This window comes from Pseudopipra pipra, chromosome Z (genome assembly GCF_036250125.1).
Source record: "Pseudopipra pipra isolate bDixPip1 chromosome Z, bDixPip1.hap1, whole genome shotgun sequence".
NCBI lineage: Eukaryota > Metazoa > Chordata > Aves > Passeriformes > Pipridae > Pseudopipra > Pseudopipra pipra.
In genome coordinates, this window is record NC_087581.1 from 48,835,611 (window position 1) to 48,853,986 (window position 18,376).

At 38.6% G+C, this 18,376-nt stretch overlaps 1 long non-coding RNA gene across 1 annotated transcript; it reads left to right on the plus strand.

Moving 5' to 3' along the window:
• The first annotated feature begins 5,660 nt into the window (after nt 1-5,660).
• Nucleotides 5,661-14,861, plus strand: LOC135406554 (uncharacterized). Its single transcript, XR_010426335.1, has 3 exons — nt 5,661-5,811; nt 11,291-11,365; nt 14,763-14,861. It is a non-coding gene; the product is annotated as an uncharacterized LOC135406554 (long non-coding RNA).
• Nucleotides 14,862-18,376: the final 3,515 nt, after the last annotated feature.

An 18,376-nucleotide genomic window follows, 5' to 3' on the forward strand; every position in this document is an offset into this window, starting at 1 on the left:
ACTCATCATTAAAACCTGAGATGGGAAAGAGTGGAGTTTTTAGGTTCCAAGGTGGCCATGACTGAGAAACTGACTGGGCACTGATCTGATCGTGGCAGGTGGTGAGGGATTTCCTCTGTGCTGCTTGTTGTTTTCCCCTTTCCTTCTCCTATTACACTGTCTTTATCTTGATCCCCAAGTTTCCTCACTTGTGCCCTTCCTGTTGTGCCTCCTTTCTTGCTGTGGGGCAGAAGAAGAATGAGCAAACAGACAATCCTGCAAATAAATATCACACAAACATTCTAATGAATATGTGAGTGCACACAGGCATGTATGTAATTTGTAAAACTGATGATATTTGGATCATTATCATTAGAGGGTCTTTACAGGGAGGAATCGTGATATGCAATAGCAACAGAGGTTGTAACTCTGATTAGTAGTAACAGCAAACAAACTAGGCAATGAATTAGAATCCATGGATTCATCTATGCATCTCTGTCACTATATGGCATTTGACAAAAATTGGCACTGGTGCTAAAATCTAAGATAAATCTCTTGAATGTATCTGAGGATGTTTAGCATCTTCGACTTATTTATGCACTGCAAGGCATTATTTGCTAGAAACAAGTGCAAATTGCAGAGCTGAAGAAACCAGACATTATCATTTCCAGATGTGTGTGTGTTCATTACCATAGGCATATGATTTTTGGCCATTAGAAGATCTAATTAAATGAAAGTTCTCATTGCATAAATCTTCATTGCACAAATCTTCATTGCACAAATTCAGTAGTTTTTATGTGCTAATTTCTGAATAAATTTCGTTAATAAGTCACATCAGGTCTTCTCTGTAATTATGCACCTCTTAATTTAAGTTATATTTTTTACATTATGTTTCTACCTCCAAATTAAATAAAAGCTTAAAATAATACATAAAAATATTATATACTTGGAGAAAAAAAGAGTCATTTAGATAGATATTTGTGAAGACCAACTGGGAAATCCACAAAAATGTTCCTTCTAAATGGTTAAACTTTTGCAATAAACTCTGACAGAAGGAATGCAATGTTTTTATTACTAAGTTGTTGTAAAATCAAATACAATATTGATCAGTTTTGGTTTGACAAACAGAAATGGCCTCTAATAACACAGTCAAAGGCCTGAGGAATTCATCTGATATAAAAATGCAGCTGTAAATTTCTTAAAAATCATACTGGTATTTTCTATCAAAATACAGTGATAAATACAAGCATTTGTGTGAAGTCCAAGGAAGACCATTGCCAGCGGGTCAAGAAAAGTAATCCTGCCCCTGTTCAGACATGGTGAGGCACATCTAGAGTTCTGTGTCCAGTTCAGGGCTCCTCAGTACAAGAGACATGAAGCTCCTGGAGTGGGACCAGAGAAGGGCTATGAAGATGGCTGAGGAACTGGAGCATCTCTTTTATGATGATGAGCTAAAGGAGCTGGGTCTGTTCAGTCTCAAGAAGAGATGACTGAGGAGGACCTTATCAATGTCTATAACTATCTGAAGGATGAGTGTCATGAGGATCTCCTCGGTGGTGCCAAGCAATAGGACAAGAGGCAATGAGCAGAAATTGATGCACAGGAAGTTCCACATGAATATAGGAACTTTACACCCACATTGGAACAGATTGCCAGGGAGGCTGTGAAATCTCCCTCACTGGAATTATTCAAGAACCACCTGGACGTAATCCTGTGCAATGTGCTCTGAGATGACCCAGCTTGAGCAGGGAGGTTGGACCAGATGACCCACTGGGGTGCCTTCCAACCTGACTCATTCTGTGGTTCTGCACCACCCTATCAACTAACACTGGGCATTTCCCAGTGGCTCACTGCAGTCTTAGTGGGAAGGTTAATTCTAGTACCCTGGACTGTCTTGTACAATCAGCAGGACAAAGTTGTGTGGATTGAGCAGTTTGGATCACCTTTTGTGAATTTTGTAGTACTTCCATCTTAGTTGATGGATAAATTTATAATTCTCTTTAGTCCCCCTGTCATATGTTTACTTGTTCTAAAAATCCAAGCAGAAATTTTCCTTTCCCTTGTCCCACTGTAAAAGAAGGATGTTGAATGGGGAGGGGGAAGGGGTAGTTGACTATACAAAAGAACTACCTGGCTGACCTGAATTCCAGACTAAGGGCCCATCCAAAACTGCAGGGAGGGGAGAGGAGTTTTTTCTCCTCCTCTTCTTACAAACTGGGGACACTTCACTTTCTGTCTTAATGGAGGCAAGGTGTGTGTGTGCATTGGAAAAGCTTTGAGGCTGTTTTTGCTCTTGGCCTGGTCATCTGGCTGCTCTCTGGCCTCGGCTTGCCTGTGCACTGCCCTGTCTTCAACCTGAATCTGCTCAGAATTCATCAGAGAGTTTGTGCTTGTGGAGGGAAGGGGAGAGTCCCGACCACAGCCAGCTGCAGACAACGTGAGTTTCGTGGGAAAGAAACCACCCTTCTCTCCCCTTTTCCCCTTCCTCTCCTCAGTGGGGGGTGATCTCCATTTCGGCTTCTCCCGTGATCCGGGGACCCCACACAGTGACTGCCGGAGCCCAACAGCGCCCCCTGCCGACCGACCCCGAGCACTGCAGGCTCTGCTCCTCCCGTGATCCAGCAGCGCTCCTGCCCACCCTGATTAGGATCGCGCCAGAGGACACAGAAGTATCGAACTGTTTCTGTTTTGAAGAGACTTCTGGGTACAGGATTACTGTTTAGTTGGTTTTGTGTTCTGCTACTGTTTTTGCCAATATACATATATCCTTTAATAAAGGGTTGTTAATTCTTCCTTTTTCCATGCTTCCTTGTTTGGAGCCTCTTAATTTCGGATTTACAGTTGCTGAGAGAGAGGAGTTTGGTCTACCACATAACTCATCCTCCTTAGCAAAACACTCCAGTCTCTTTAAACTGAGACACCTCCTTATCTGGACAAAGAGTCTGAAATTTCACTGATAAATGCCCCAAATCAGTATCTAGATCAGATGAACCATTGGTATTAGTATATAATACTCTCTAGTATAATAGTATAATTAGTATAAAATAATTTCTAATATTTTGCAGAAGTGATAGTGAACTCACTATGTAATTAAGGCGATATTAAGACCCTGAAGAGCCTGTTACAAATACCTAACGAGAATAAAGAAGGGAATAATTTTTTCCAACGTTCTCATTTTCTCTTCCACAAATCTTACCTTGTAAAAGTGTCTGAAATTGCTTGGTTCAGTGTCATCAGCATAGCATAATTCTCCTCATAACTGATGCTTAGACAAAATTCTGATTATATTCAGGATCACGTGAGTAAAGGTCACTTACAGGAGGGAGCAGAAGTGAAAAACGCACTGTATGGTGTACATTTCTTTCTCATTTACAATGTTAGTCTTACTCCCTAGGCACAACAATGCAAGCAGCAATGTGTATTGAGTGGAGTTAATAGGAGTGAAAACTTTCTCTGTGTGGTGTGTTGTATTCCCTGTAATGTTACATGTTATTTCATTGGACATAGAATAGTGTTCACAGACTGATACGGATGAAACTAATGAGTCATTGATTCTCATTCAAGAAACCAATTAACATAATGTGTTTCCTTACAGTCTGCTGTGGCAATAAATTAATTAATGGCTTTCATTCCACAATCCAGTGAAATTGTCAGTAGATGGTGTTTTGCATGTAAGGCCATTTGTTCATACAAATTATGCTACTTTTTGTTTCTGTCCTTCTAACATTATTTAAATAATATATAACCATACCTATTTAGGTGACTTCTCCATGCTGCAAGTATAATCATTCATGATAATAAAAGCCAAATCAGCAGGAAAAATAAACCTTTCAGTGTTGATTCATATTAGCTGGCATCTACTTTATCTGTTTTATTTCAGATTGCTGTTAGAAAATATGCTAGCAATGATAGAAACAGTATCTCTTTCCAAGCCAAAAGATGATCAGTTAAAAAGTCTAAAACATATGTAATACGTAAAGTAAAAAAAAAACAAACAAACAAACACAAAACAAAGATTGTAAACTTTTGTAGGAAGAATAAACAGAATATACTGGAATTTTATATTTTAAAAACCAACAAAGCAAACAAACACAAACTACAAAATAACAATGATTGTTATATCTGGCAAGTAAGATGAACTGCTTGTGTAAGTGGTTTGTACTTATATTCAGTAGATGTAGTAGTATGACCTGTAATAGAAATGATAGTTGTAGGCCCAGTGCAATAAGGAAAATAGTGTCAGTATGGCAACATATAAATATTTTCCCCTTCTGAAGGACATGTCATTCAAGGCAGAAGAAGTATATTCCTTGGCTTTTCAGGTATATTCTGTTCATTAAGATTTTCTTCTGTATCTGAGACAAGCGTTTAAATATTTTCAGGTCAAACATTGGTTTTTTTAAAGGACATTTCATTTCCTCTAAAAAATATTTAGTCTTGAGAGTAGCTATGAAGGAAAAATGTCCATAATCCTTTTTTTTCCGAAGTCAGAACCACATTTTGGTTGAACAAGACTTGAAGCACAGATTAGGAGTTCCTGAGTTGTTGTGTCACATCCCAAGGGTAGTGGTCAAGAGCTCAGAGTCCCGAAGGACATCAGTAACAAGTGTTGTCTCTCAGGCGTCTGTACTGGGACCAGTGTTGTTTAATACCTTCATTATTTACAGAGATGAAGGGATTGAGCACACCCTCAGCAAATTTGCAGATGACACCAAGCTGAGTAGTGCAGCTGAAGGGTGGGATGTCATCCAGAGGGACCTGGACAGTCTTGAGAAGCGGACCCATGGTAAACTCATGTGATTTAACATAATCAAGTGCCAGGTGCTGCCCCCTGGTCGGGGCAATCCCCAGTATCAACACAGGTTGGGAAATGAACAGATCAAGAGCAGCTCTGATGAGGAGGATTTGGGGGAGCTGGTGGGTAAGAGGCTGGACATGAGCCATCAATGTGCACTCACAGCCCAGAAAGCCAAGTGTGTCCTGGGCTGCATCCAAAGCAGTGCGGGCAGCAGGTGAGGGAGGGGATTCTGCCCCTCTGCTCTGCTCTGGTGAGACCCACCTGCAGTGTTGCATCCAAATCTGGGGGCCCCAGCATAGGCAGGACATGAACCTGTTGGAGCAAGTCCAGAGGAGGGTCACCAAGATGATCAGGAGGATGGAGCCTTTCCTATGAGAAAAGGCTGAGAGAATTAATATTGTTCAGCCTGGAAAAGAGAAGGCTTCAGGGTGGCCTAATTGTAGCCTTCCATTATCTGAAGAGGGCCTACAAAAAGATGGAGAGGCACTAATTACAAGGGCATATAGTGACAGGACAAGGGGGAACGGTTTCAAACCGACAGGGAGCAGGTTTAGATGAGATATTACAAAAAAGTTCTTTACTGTGATGGTGGTGAGGCACTGGCACAGGTTTCCCAGAGAAGCTGTGGATGCCTCATCTCTGGAAATGTTCAAGTGTCAAAGACTGAAATGGTTAATGATCTATGCATTCTAGGAGACTCTTGCAGGATTTTGACTTTTCCTCTGATGGGCAGTTGGGCCCATCCCTCCCTTCAGTGATTGCATTATACCTCGGATGGGCAGTTGGGCCCATCCCTCCCTCTGCTAATCTTGAAAGGCGGGAACCAAGCCAGACACATAAAAAAAAACAACTCTGCACAAGCCCAGGGAGAGGCTGGAGATTCGAGGCATGACGCGTGACACTGACCATGGATATAATAACTCATAACTTCTTGGAGTGTGGGGGCTTCCCTCCTTCGCCCCCAGCAGATCAAGGCCACCACTTCAACTGGCAGACATGGAAGCTGCAACTACTAAGTTTCATTGCTGGACCCCGTGGGTGGTGACTGTACACATCTGTCCACTCTCAGCTTTTCTTTCTCTTACTCTTCCTTACTCTTATCCTGTCTTTCTGTCCCCTATGCATTTCCCCCCCCCCCAAAGGTTATCTCTATGTCACATTGTTATATGACAGCACCCAAAATGCTAGCATACCTGTTGATACAAAATTGTTAAAATAAACCTTATCAATATATGTTTTCAGACACCGATTATTCAGTGTCATTTCACTCTAATCCACCCCAAGGTAATTATTGATAAAAAGCTAGGTTACCACCCCTCCCCTTTCCCTGGGGCGGGTCGTAACATCAAGGCTTGGTTGGATGGGGCTCTGAGCAACCCGCTGTAGTAAAAGGTGTCCCTCACCATGGCAGGGGGTTGGTATTAGATGATCCTTAAAGTCCCTTCCAACCCAGGCTGTTCTGTGATCCCCTTCTGGGATAAAACTGACTAGGCAGTCAAGAAGAGTTCTTTGAAGGAAGGAGACAAGACTGAAATGAATAAAGGAACTGAAGATGCAGTAATTATTGTTTTTGTTCTCTAACTGATGATATATATATATATGATATATAAAATACATATCATATATCTTACATGATATATAAGGTATATGATATATATATATATTTTAGATTCCAGGATCATACACCTCTGCAGTTTTCAGACTATTAAATAGCCTTATTAACCAGAATGGCTTTTCACTATCCACGCCTTATGCATAGGTTTCTATCATTTTGCTGTCCTGCAGCTTTTGGAAGACTATCTTTGTGGTCTTAGGTACCGTAGACACTCAGAGAGGCATCTGCCTGTTTATCAGTAGAGATGTAGGTAGTCAGCACTAGTGCATTGGAATGTGAATGTAATTCCTGCAGATTTTCAGGATCAGTACAGATGTTGGTTTTAAGTTGTTGGGTTCTCTGTGTTTTCAGAGCTCTTTTGCTGCCTGCATGCATCATTGTCTTATAAAACGGTTATAAATAGAGTTGAGAGTAATGGATTCTTTTTTTATGGGTAATTGCAATATTCTGGAGAAAAAAGATGCTTACTTTGGAGGCCTTATTCATGGAAGTGTATGTTACGTCAATAGTAGTGAGATAATCTATTTGGCAATTTATATGTAAAAAATAACCTCATTGTTTAGTTTGCATGAATATGGATTAATACAGTTTTAATCTTACATACACATGGCTATTAATGTATGTTTTTTCACACTTTTCCTAGCTGTAGTAAAGAAATCAATCAGATACATACATATATAAATTAGAATATTTCCTTATTTGCGTTCCAGTGAGTTACAGTCCCAGCTTTAATATCTCATACAGCAGCCTATTATCGATGGAAAAAATCAGACTGCTTTTCAAGTTGTCTATTGGAGACAAGTATTCACAGGCAGAGCAAAGAGAAATAATTCCTAAAACATAAAAGGAATTTATTGCTCTTGAAAGTAAAAGGAGATTGTTGGTCATTAATATAAATTAGAAGGTAAAGCTTTTGTAAATTGACAAGGGAAATAAAATTTCAAAGATTAAATTGGCATCTGGGAATGAGAGAATATCTTCTTTCTGGAAAGTACATAAGAAACAAAAGAGCTTTCGATGATACCTTAGTGAGATCATCTCAGAAAAAGGTAGATCTAACAACTATGGGTTTGTTGTTTATGAAGTGAAAAGTAGCTATAGCAATGCTCTGAAAACTAATAAGAGTTTGTATGAATGTTAAGCAGCAGATTCTAAGGAAGTTTACAAAATCTGTTTAGCTGGATCATTGATAAATCATAGAACACTGGAGTAGTCTCAGAGGGAGGGAAAAATAACCAAAAATACTCAAGTACAGATTTCTAGGTGTGAAAACAGCCCTCACCAAAATACTGAGCTAACACAAAACTCAACTCAGAAAAAAAGAAAAGACAGACAATCCAGTTAAAACTTATAAATGTTTGTCAGTTTGTGGGTTTTTTTCAGTGAAAGCAGAGACCTTTAGGTTTGTTTGATATCTTACTACTTTGGTTATGTAGGTTATCTTTGAGGATTGCTTACCAAAGAAATAAATTATAAATTAAAAAATAGGCTTCTAGAAAATAGGCTTCAGACAGCGTTTTCATAAAGACATCAATCTGGTACTAAATCTTAAATAGACTGAATCTGGTAGATTTTAAAACACAAATACAACTTAGTAATGACTGCAAAGTGGGCATGTTTCATATGCTTTTATTCTTGCTCCAACACTATTTTTATTGGTGCCTTAGAAGAAAATATAAAATTATTATAATAATTATTATAGGAAAAGTTATACCAATATACAAAAGCTCCTAAGAGAAAATTTAAATAATGAAAAATACACTGGCAGATCTGGATTACCTGGCAATCTGAAAATAAGCAAACAATATTCAATAATGATGCATCAGGAAGTAGGAAAGTAATTTTTGTTGACTTGAAGTATAGGCTTCTAAATTAGTGTGAAGTGTTCCTTAATAAAGTTGGGAGATACAAGAAAAATAAATATGAGACTTTGGTCAACATTATGACTAAAAGTCAATGCACTTTGGATGTCGTGTCATGGACTGTGTATAAGAGCTTGAAAGTTATAACGGGTACAACTTATTTTGAAGTAATATGTCCAGTTCAGATGCCCACAAATTCTACAAGGTCTCCTACACCTGAAGAATATTCACCAAATTAATTCCATCTACTTATTTTAATAATTAGCATAAATGTAGCAAACAAAGTTTTCAGCCTGGCAGGCAAGGTTCAGTAAGGTACTATTATCCAAATGTAAAGCAAGAGACTTTTAAACGCTCATAAACACAGATACTGAACACATAATATCAAGTCTGTCTGTAAAATTTAAATCCTGGTTTCTTCTGGCATATTGCCATTGTTCAGCAACAATTAATTAATGAAAACCTAGAACTTCTGCTGGGTTAGAAATCATACTAGGTGATCGCAAAAGGTCTCTTAGGAGTAACCATAGCTCAGTCTTCTGGACTAATTCTGTTCTCTATCACTGCTCTCTTGATGTCCAAAATGTTCATGCTAGATATCGCTGGCTCCACAGCTAATCCCAGCTAGGCATTCCTTGTTCTGCTTGCTCTTTTTCTCCACGTTTCTACAGTGGATGACAGTGATAAGTACTTAAACTCTTATTTCGCACACCTTTGTGCATATTATCAGGTATTTATTAAAATTCCCTCTTAGTGGAAGGGCTCTATATTTAGTCTACCTTGACTGCCAGTAAGTAGAATGCAAAAGGAAGATAGATTCTGTTCTGTCTGTTCAGAATAGCACCTTGTAGAATTATTCTTAAATAAATAAGCCTTTATTACAAATGTTATAAAGAAAGATCCTGAAACACACTCCCTACTCGTCAGTCCCCATGGGTGGATGGATTAATGGCTTAATTGGGGTCCATCCACAGCAGTGAACAAAGTATAGGCAACAAACAGAAGGAGTTAGAAGCCACTGTGCAGCTGGAAAGCAATGATTTAGTGTTGCATGACTAGGGCAGTGATCGTTCCCCTGTACTTGGCATTGATGGGGCTGCACCTCGAATCCTGTGTCTAGTTTTGGGCCCTCATGACACAAAAGACACTGAGGTGCTGAAGAGAGTCCAGAGAAGGACAACAGAGCTGAGGAAGGGTTGGGAACACAAGTCTGATCATGAGTCACTGAGGAAGCTGTAAGTATTTAGCCTGGGGAAATGGAACTTCGGGGAACTCCATTGCTCTCTAAAACTTCCTGAGAGAAGACTGTAGCGAGGTGGAGGTCAGTCTATGCTTCCAAAAGACAGGTGACAGGATGAGATGAAATGGCCTCAAATTGTGCCAGAGGAGGTTTAGATTAGACATTGAGAAAAATTTCTTTGCCAGAAGGGTTGCCAAGCACTGGAACAGGCTTCCCAGGGGAATGGTGGAGTTAGTATCACTGAAGGTATTTAGAAGACCCTTAGATGGGGCACTGAAGGACATGGTTAAGTGGTGGCCTTGACAGTGCTGGGTTGATGGTTAGACTCAATGGATCTTAGAGGTCTTTCCAACATAAACAGTTCTCGGACTCTATAACTTAAAGACAAAATCTTGTCTTGGAAAGACAACCAAAGGGCTTGTTAAGAAAATACAACTGAAGAGAATTACCTCTGCCTGAAGTTGCTCTGTGCTTCATTTTAACTTAAAATTAATTTACTGCTGTTACAAACGAACATTAAAAAGAGAGGCATTAAACACCAGTTTGCTGTAAGATGTTTAAGCATGCAAGAGGCTTTACCACATGCAGTATCTGCCTCCAGATAACTTATGCATACCAATAATTCCTCTCTCTGGCTGATCTTTTCCATATAAATACTCCTGGATAAATATATCCATATAAAGACTTCTGACATGCTATCCTTGTGGAAGCTTATACAGAAATTTCAAATATGAAATTTCTTTCCTTTACTTCATTCTTCTGTGTAACACAGGAAAAGAATTCTGAATTTACAGAAATGGCCACTATAGGAATAACAGATAGAACTGTAAGCTATGTCTTACCTATAGTTCTAAAATATTTAAAGATTTAGCTATATTTTGTATATGTCCAGAAAGCACTTTTTGTGAGTAACAAAAATAATCCTTCTGAGGCATCAAATGCCAACCAGCATACTAAATGCACTAACTGATGTAAAAGTTAGTTTGCTGTTTCTTTCATACTGGTCCTGCTATTCTTTTTTTGTTTGGTTGGTTAGTTTTTGGTGGTAGTGGTATTTTGGATTTTGGTTTATTTGGTTGGGTTTGATTGGGGGATTTTTTGTTTGGTTGGTTGGTTTGGTGGGTTTTTTTGTTCTTGTTGTTGCTGGTTTTTGTTTGGGTTTTTTTTGGTTAGAGAAGAAGCCTGAGGTTAGTCTACAGCCCCGAACTACAGTTTCCTTTGGAAGACAACCCTTTTTTACCTCCTTTCATTTCTCAGTAACACAAAATCCTGCATATAGAGCTGCCTCTGGGGGTCTGTTACTGAAACATATTAAACAAACGAAAGAAGGAAAGAAATGTCATAATTTCTCCTCTGATGAACATTATCTCATGACGTGTGAGTCACTCACAGGCAACTTAGAGGATAGAGAAGAGTCTTTGCTGACTGTCTGCATTTTGATGATTCCAGTTCAAATTAATCTCCACGTCAATAACAAGGAAAATTAAATTGGTCAGGGAGGAAGAATACAGGAATCCCAGTAGTTAGGAACCGAAAAATAATACTGGACTTTCATCGATGTACACATTCTAGATTACTTTATAACAGGCTTTACCAGCAGTTTTCCTTTCCCTTCAAGCTTTACAAAATGACAAAATTACTTTCCTGTTTGATGTTTTTGTCAGTAAGAGCTGTAAATACTGCCTGGTTCCTACTAGTCAACGAGACAAAACAGTAGTACATTTTCTCTGACATAAACTATGCTTCACAAAGGCATCAAATTAAGACTGCATGTTGAAATACATTTTCTTTTATAGGTTTTATTCTTATTAAAGAAGAACATTCACATAACATTTGCTGAAGATCCTACATTGATTCCTGTTCTGAGATCAGTAAGTAATTAAAGATCAGTTCATGGGTCTCTGGAATAGTCTTTTTTCCTCCAAGTAGATGTTTTTTTCTTTAACATATACAGTCTCTGAACTTTTTATAGTAATGTTGTGACACTTAAAGTTGGGAAAAAATTGCCTTCAAAATCCCTGAAACCTGCATCTTCTAAATTTCTGTGCAGCAGGAATGATTGTAGTACACTTTCTGCCTTTTTCCATCACAAAAGAAGTAGGATTTTCTGAACATATAGCCATAGCTATCAAATAGTATCACAAGAATACTTTCATAGAAGAGTCAGAGAAAAAAATCTGAAAACGCATTTCAAAAAGTCAAGTGGTGACTAAAATAAACAGAGAAAAGAGCATTTCATTTTATTAATTGTATGGGCTCCAGCTCACTATTAAATAGATTATGTTGTTTTGTTGTGGACTAGATCTATCCCTCTCCTTTTATTTTATATTTATTACTTTGTATTATTGAAGACATACACATTCTTTTATTTGTCTATACTCTGAAATCAGTGCATGGTACAGACTGATGCATACTGAAATTGGAAACAATGGGCTAATCCCCACTGTCATATCTTTTAAACAGAAAATGGACCTGAGTTATTTTACAATGGCAATTGAAGCAGTTAATGATAGTTGACATGGGGACAGGACAATATTCACTGAACTTTAAGCTTGATTTGCCTTGCTCAGTTTGGAGAGGGACAGTGGTCAAATTTCATGGGATAATTACTCTGTTTAGAGTAACTTTGCTTGAGAACTACATTTGCTTACAATTGAAAAACAGAGAACGCTGAAAATATACTCCTGTCTTTCACAATTGATTTGAAAGATTCTCCTCTGTGTTACTGTGATCCTCTAAGCAACCAATGACCTGGAAGCCTGTTCTTCTAATAAAGCTAGTTTCCCACAAGAATTTATGCTGTTGTAGTGATCTAAGTTCTTTTATTTTATGATATATATGCTTCTAATGTGCACTTAATGCCAGTGCTGGCTGAGGGTACTACAACATACCACCACATTGATCCAAACCATATTGTTCCAGAAGTAGATAAGTGTAGTGGTTTGAATTTTGTTTTCCCCCGGAGGCTAAGGAAAGTGGTAGACCCCAAGGGGTGGAAACCCCTGGAAGTTTTGAAGTTTTGCCCAATGGGCGCTCCTGCAGAAATGTAAACATTCCACAACCAGATCGGAAGAGATGGGTTGTAGTTTGATTGTTGTTGAGGAGAGGTGGCCATGTTGTAGAGCCACGAGGAAGGGGCTCAGAGCCCCACAGGGGGGCTTTGGCCCCAGCGGGGGGGCCTGTGGGGATCTGGAACAGCATAAAGCTGAGCTAGGTGCCTGTAGTTATGCTGGGAGATGTTTTCTCCATGGGCACAGAGCAGCAGTTGGGACTGACCAGAGAAACGGTGGCAGAGAGCCAGGACTGATAAGAACCTGAACTGGAGGAGCAGCAGAAACAACATACAACACCGTAGAGAAGACTCCTAGAAAGGGAGAGAGAGAGAACCAGCAGCTGAGAGAGTTCTGGGGGTAAGACTGTACCAGCCCCCCAAAACTCCTTTGAGACCTCCGAGAAAGGAGGAGTAGATGGACTCCTATTTTAGAGGAGCCTTGGAGTATGCAGCACCGGAGAGAGAGAGGAGCTAAGAAGCTCAGAGCGTCCCGGAGCTGGACCGGGACGGCCAGATGGAATGCAGGGGGAGTTGACCTTGGCTCTCCCCTTGCACGTCTGCCACGGTGGCAGCCTGAGAGGCAGGGCACAGAGGCCCTGCAAGGAGCTGAGTCTCCTGGAGATACCAGACCGTCACGAAGACCCCCCTGTGTCTTCATGATATGATGTGGTGAAACGACCTTGTCTGGGGTTACGAAGTCCACGGAAGACCCCTCGGTTGTGAGGTGATGGGGCCGAGAGAGGCTTGGATACCTCCCTCGTGGGTGCTGGCAGAAAGCCAGCCACAGCTGCTGCATGCATGAGATGAGGAGAAACCTGCTGCTGTAGAAGATCCTGCTGTTCAGAGACTGGAAGGGATCTGTCCTTCTTTCCCTCCTGGACTTTTATTTGGAGGGGAGAAGAGATCTGATCCATTGTAAATACTATATGTCATGGTAGAGATAGTTGTGATCGTGTGTATTATGTGATATGGTATTTATTTGTATAGTCATTGTAATATATTCCCTTTCCCCCACTTTGAGTCTGGTGTGTTTTGTCTGGAAAATAACCCATCTCACATTAGGTTGAGATGTGGGAGGGAGGATGGAGCTAGGGAATTGGATTTTGGAGCTATCTCAAACCATGACAATAAGTGAATGCTGAAATAGCTTCTAGACCATATTAGAACTTGGAAAACAGTGCAGTATGTCACACTGCTCTAAATGTATCTGTACACACAGGTGTATTCACATACACATATCCATACTACACACATTTCAGAAGAGTCTTTTTGACAGGAAAATGCTAGTAAGAACTGACAAATCAATGCGGAAATAACATCAGGGACTTCCTTTCACACAACTTGAGGCAGCATATTACTCACTTACTTCCACTGTTACCTCCCATGATAAAATTAGAATTCTCAGTTGTTTTCTTGGTAATCACAGCCAAATGTGAACATTCCATCAATATCGGTGAGGCCTCCAGATTTCTAAAACCTGGATTTACTGGAAATATTAAAAAAAAAAACAGTAAAAGTTATTTGCTGAGGAGTCCATACTGTACTGTATTTACTCAGAGTAAAATGAAACTATATGGTTAGTAGTAAACTTTGTTTATAAAATTTCATCTTTTGCTGCTTATAAGCTTAGTAGCAGAGCTTTGGAGACCTTGATTTTGGGCAATGCTTATGTACTAATCTATGCAAGAATCTGTGGCCTCTGAAATGAGAGTCTAGATGCCTGTAACTAACCCAAAGCATTTTTTTTGGCAAGTCACAGCATTTGTTATATTTAATTTTCTTCAACTCGGAATCAGAAATAATGATATTCATCTTCCTTAACAAAAGCAATGTTAACATTAGTCTACATGTTTTCCATGTTAGTACTTTTATTGCATGAAAGGTATGTTAATTATACTTCATTAAATTGAATGCACTTACAGTCATAAGTTCAAACTTAGCAGTGTGTTCTAGCTGTTTTGTCTTTCTATCATAATTCAAGATAACCATCCCCTTCTCTTCCTACAGATTTATGGTATTTTTTCATAAGCAGAGCAGCAAAAGCAGATGGATTGTATCTGTGAATCTTCTGCATTATTAAATTTGCATTCAATACTCTTTCAGATGCATCACCTGGTTTATGCTGTGTTGAAATTTCAAACAAAATATGTTAAAATATGTTAAAAATGTTCACAGTAGGAAGAGTCTAATTATCGTACTTTATCCACTGCTCACAGATTCCACTGAGATTTTTCAGTGGACTACTGAACTACTTTCACAGATCTTCTGCTTAAAGTATCCAAGAAAGCAGTAATAAAAAAAGATTATATTAGTCACTCTTGTCTCAAACAGTTCTTGTGGCACATGTATTACTGTTTTTATTTTATTCTCTCTAAGTATGGATGATAGATAAAGAGATCTGTGAATAAATACCAACAACAAAAGCAATACGTACTCTTCAGATTGAATATGGCCTATCATATTGCCTGTTGTGACAGAAAAGGACATGATACAATCACTGTTTTTATAAGGGTGAAATAGCAGGATTTTGCTCCTGGGTGATGACAGCTCCTGAATAGGCCTGAAAAGAAAGAATATACTAATAATACAGCAAAGAAAAATCCTGCGTTCTGTTGTTGGTAAGTCTCAGAAGTAATATTTAGCAAACTAGGACTTGAAGCTGAGGTGCTAACTCTATTCTTGGAAATTCTGAATCTGGAAAAAAAAGGAGAGAAAGAATAGTGCGCTTTCGTTTTATGCATGAAAATTTTTGAACAGATAGTTGCCTGCCTGTTCTTCTGATCAGGATGTAAAAATGCATCTTTGGGTGCTACAATACACTGAGGCACAAGTCCTTTGCATTTTCTCGACTGTACATCTACTACAGAGAACTTGGTGGTGTTAGAGACTCTAATCAGCTTTTTTATACTCCTAGGAATAGTCTTACTTAATATTTATATGGGAATATCCATAACATTAATAATGTGTAGTATCTTAGGATTTGGACAGAGTAGCTGCTCCACTCCCCAGATCTCAACCACTTTCCTCTGAATTAACTAAGGAAAGTCAATGAAGGGGATTGGTACTGTATCAAAAGGAAAGCATTCCTGCAGTTATTCTGCTCAGCAAATTATACCTATAATTTATAATTTGTCTTAATTTTAATTTCCTTTTTGCAAGTGTTGTGAGCTTCCCAAAGCTTAGGCATCCCTTGATAGCTATAGACAATCTATGTTGTTTTACTGAAGAAGCATAACACAGTCAGCAAGATCATGTTGCAGTGCTTTGATCTCTGTGTACTACTCCAACAGAGTTGAATGAAGAAAACACTCAGTTATAGAGAAGTCATCTGAATCAGTGATGTTGCATCTTCCCAGTGTGAGCTCAAGATACAGTTCAGTGGTTTTCAGGAGCTACCATTTATTTCCTGGCTTTTCTGAGTGGATGTTCCCATGCAGATGCAAAGATACTGAGATAATGTACAGTACAAACGAAAAAACCCCAACCTTGTTAATGGGCTAATGGAGTACTCTAAGAAAAAAAAAGGTACTGACCATAAATGAGTAATCATTGCCAAATGTGTAATTACACTCATACAATGGGAATTTCCTGATTTTGGCTGGGATAGAATTGGTTTTCTCCCTAGTAGCTTGTACAGTGCCATGTTTTGCATTAAGTGTGAGAATGATAGCGCACTGATGGTTTTGGTGGCTAAGTAGTGCTTACCCTGAGCTAAGGACTTGTCAGTGTCTCATGGTCTGTCAGTGAGGAGCTGTACAAGAAACTGGGAGGCAGCATGGCCAAGACAGGTGACCTGAGTGGGCCAAAGGGATACTCCACATCACAGAACCTCATATCCAGTATATAAACTGGCGGCGCTGCCTGGGAGGAGCCGAGCACTGCTCTAGGACTGGCTCATCATCAGTCAGTGGGTGGTGAGCAATTTTTTATTGTGCATCACTTGTTTAACTTGGGTTTTATTACTCTCTCTATTTTCATTACAATATTGTAATTATTTTCATTGTTATTATTATCATTAGTATTATTATTAAAATTTGTTTAAATTATTAAACTGTTCTTATCCCAACTCACAAGTTTCACTTTTTTTTCTGGTTATCCTTCCCATCCCACCCGGGGCAGAGGGCAGTGAAGTCAGTGGCTGTGCAGTGATTAGTTGCTGGCTGGGGTTAAAGTCTGACACGGAATATCAAATCTAATTTCTGTTAAAATCCTGTAACTCTAATATTTTTTTACCTCTACTATTTGATAATTAAAGATAGACTCTGAACTTTGAATATTTTATAAGGAGATAGACTAAAATGATACTCTGGTTTAATATTCACTTTTATTTCTTGAGTTCTTTTGCATAAGCTGAGTAATTAACTGATCAGTTGAATGCATGTTTTTTCACTTAAATACATCTTTCTGTTTAGAACAAATTAATGTCTGAATAAGAATCCATGTTTTTCTGGTAAGAAAAGATGAGTACTTGGACAACACTGTTTAAGATAGCCCAGTGCTGTCTTAAGTGCTTACTAGCAAGTTAGCATTCAGACTATTCTGGGTACTTTGTGTGATTGTAGTTCTTGATAATAGCCGTGTTCCTGCCTGAATATATAACTCAATGTTCCTTATCAAAATAAATCATATTTTTCAGCATTCTTATTAATTAAATGTTGATATGATACAATTCAAAGGAAAATTCTTTATGGTACTAAGCTACTAAATCATAAGAGTAACTTATGTTGAATGAATGCTGTAGTTGGAACTTCTTTTTTCATCTTTCTCATCCTGTCTTTTCCATGCATAGGCTTCTCTCTTGTAGTGGTAAGAGTTGTGCACTATTCAAATTAAACTTTGCAAGGTGACTTGTACTTAAACCTTTCACATGCCCAAAAGAGAGAAACAGAGCTGGATCAATCACTGTAGTGTTGCCAGACTCCTGGCTGCCTACGCTTGTCTTTCCTGCTTTGCAGCTGTAATATATTTGTGATGGTATTTCTCTATTACTTCTGATTATTTATGTTTTATTTCCCCATCTCATTCAGACTTCAGCACCTTACAGTGACAAGAGACTCTAAGGAATATCTTAATTTGAGAAATTTAAACCAAAGATGTGCAATAATTTGTCTGCTTCTTAACAACAATGGAAAGAGAGCAGATTACACTTTTGTCAATGGATTAAATACTTTCATTTAGTGAAATATTAAAGACAATAACAATACTGTTTTAAGATGAAAATTTTCTTTTCTTTTTCCTTACTCTCCCTTAGATTTATCCAGTCTTTCTCTCTTTATGCATTTTTCCCCAAAGGTTATCTCTATGCCGTATTGTTATAGATGATATGCTAACATACCTGCTTACCTTTGAAACAAAATTGTTCTAAAATAAACCCTAGATATATATATGTTTTCAAACACCAATTATTCAGTGTCATTTCACTCTAATCCACCCCAAGAGAATTATTGATAAGAATCTGGGTTATCCCCTCCCCCCTCTCGTTTTCTGGGGTGGGTCATAACACCACTGATATAGCTAAACTTAATTACCTATCATTTTTCAAAATTATTATTTCAATGTTTAATGCTATGTAGTAACAACATAGGTTTTGAAAATGAGTCCATGCTTACTTTTTTTTCTGGACAATATGACCAAGAATAAAGAGTTGTGAGTTATGTCTTCACTTAATTTGCAGAAGCCAATTATTTCAAATTATTTTATTGATTCCAGAGAGATGTTGCTGATTGGCACTTCAGTTGTGCAACAAATCCTTTTGTTGCACAAAAAGGGATAAACTCTAGCTCACTTTTTCCTGCATGTTTTGTATTGATTATGAGAGATCCCAATTGTA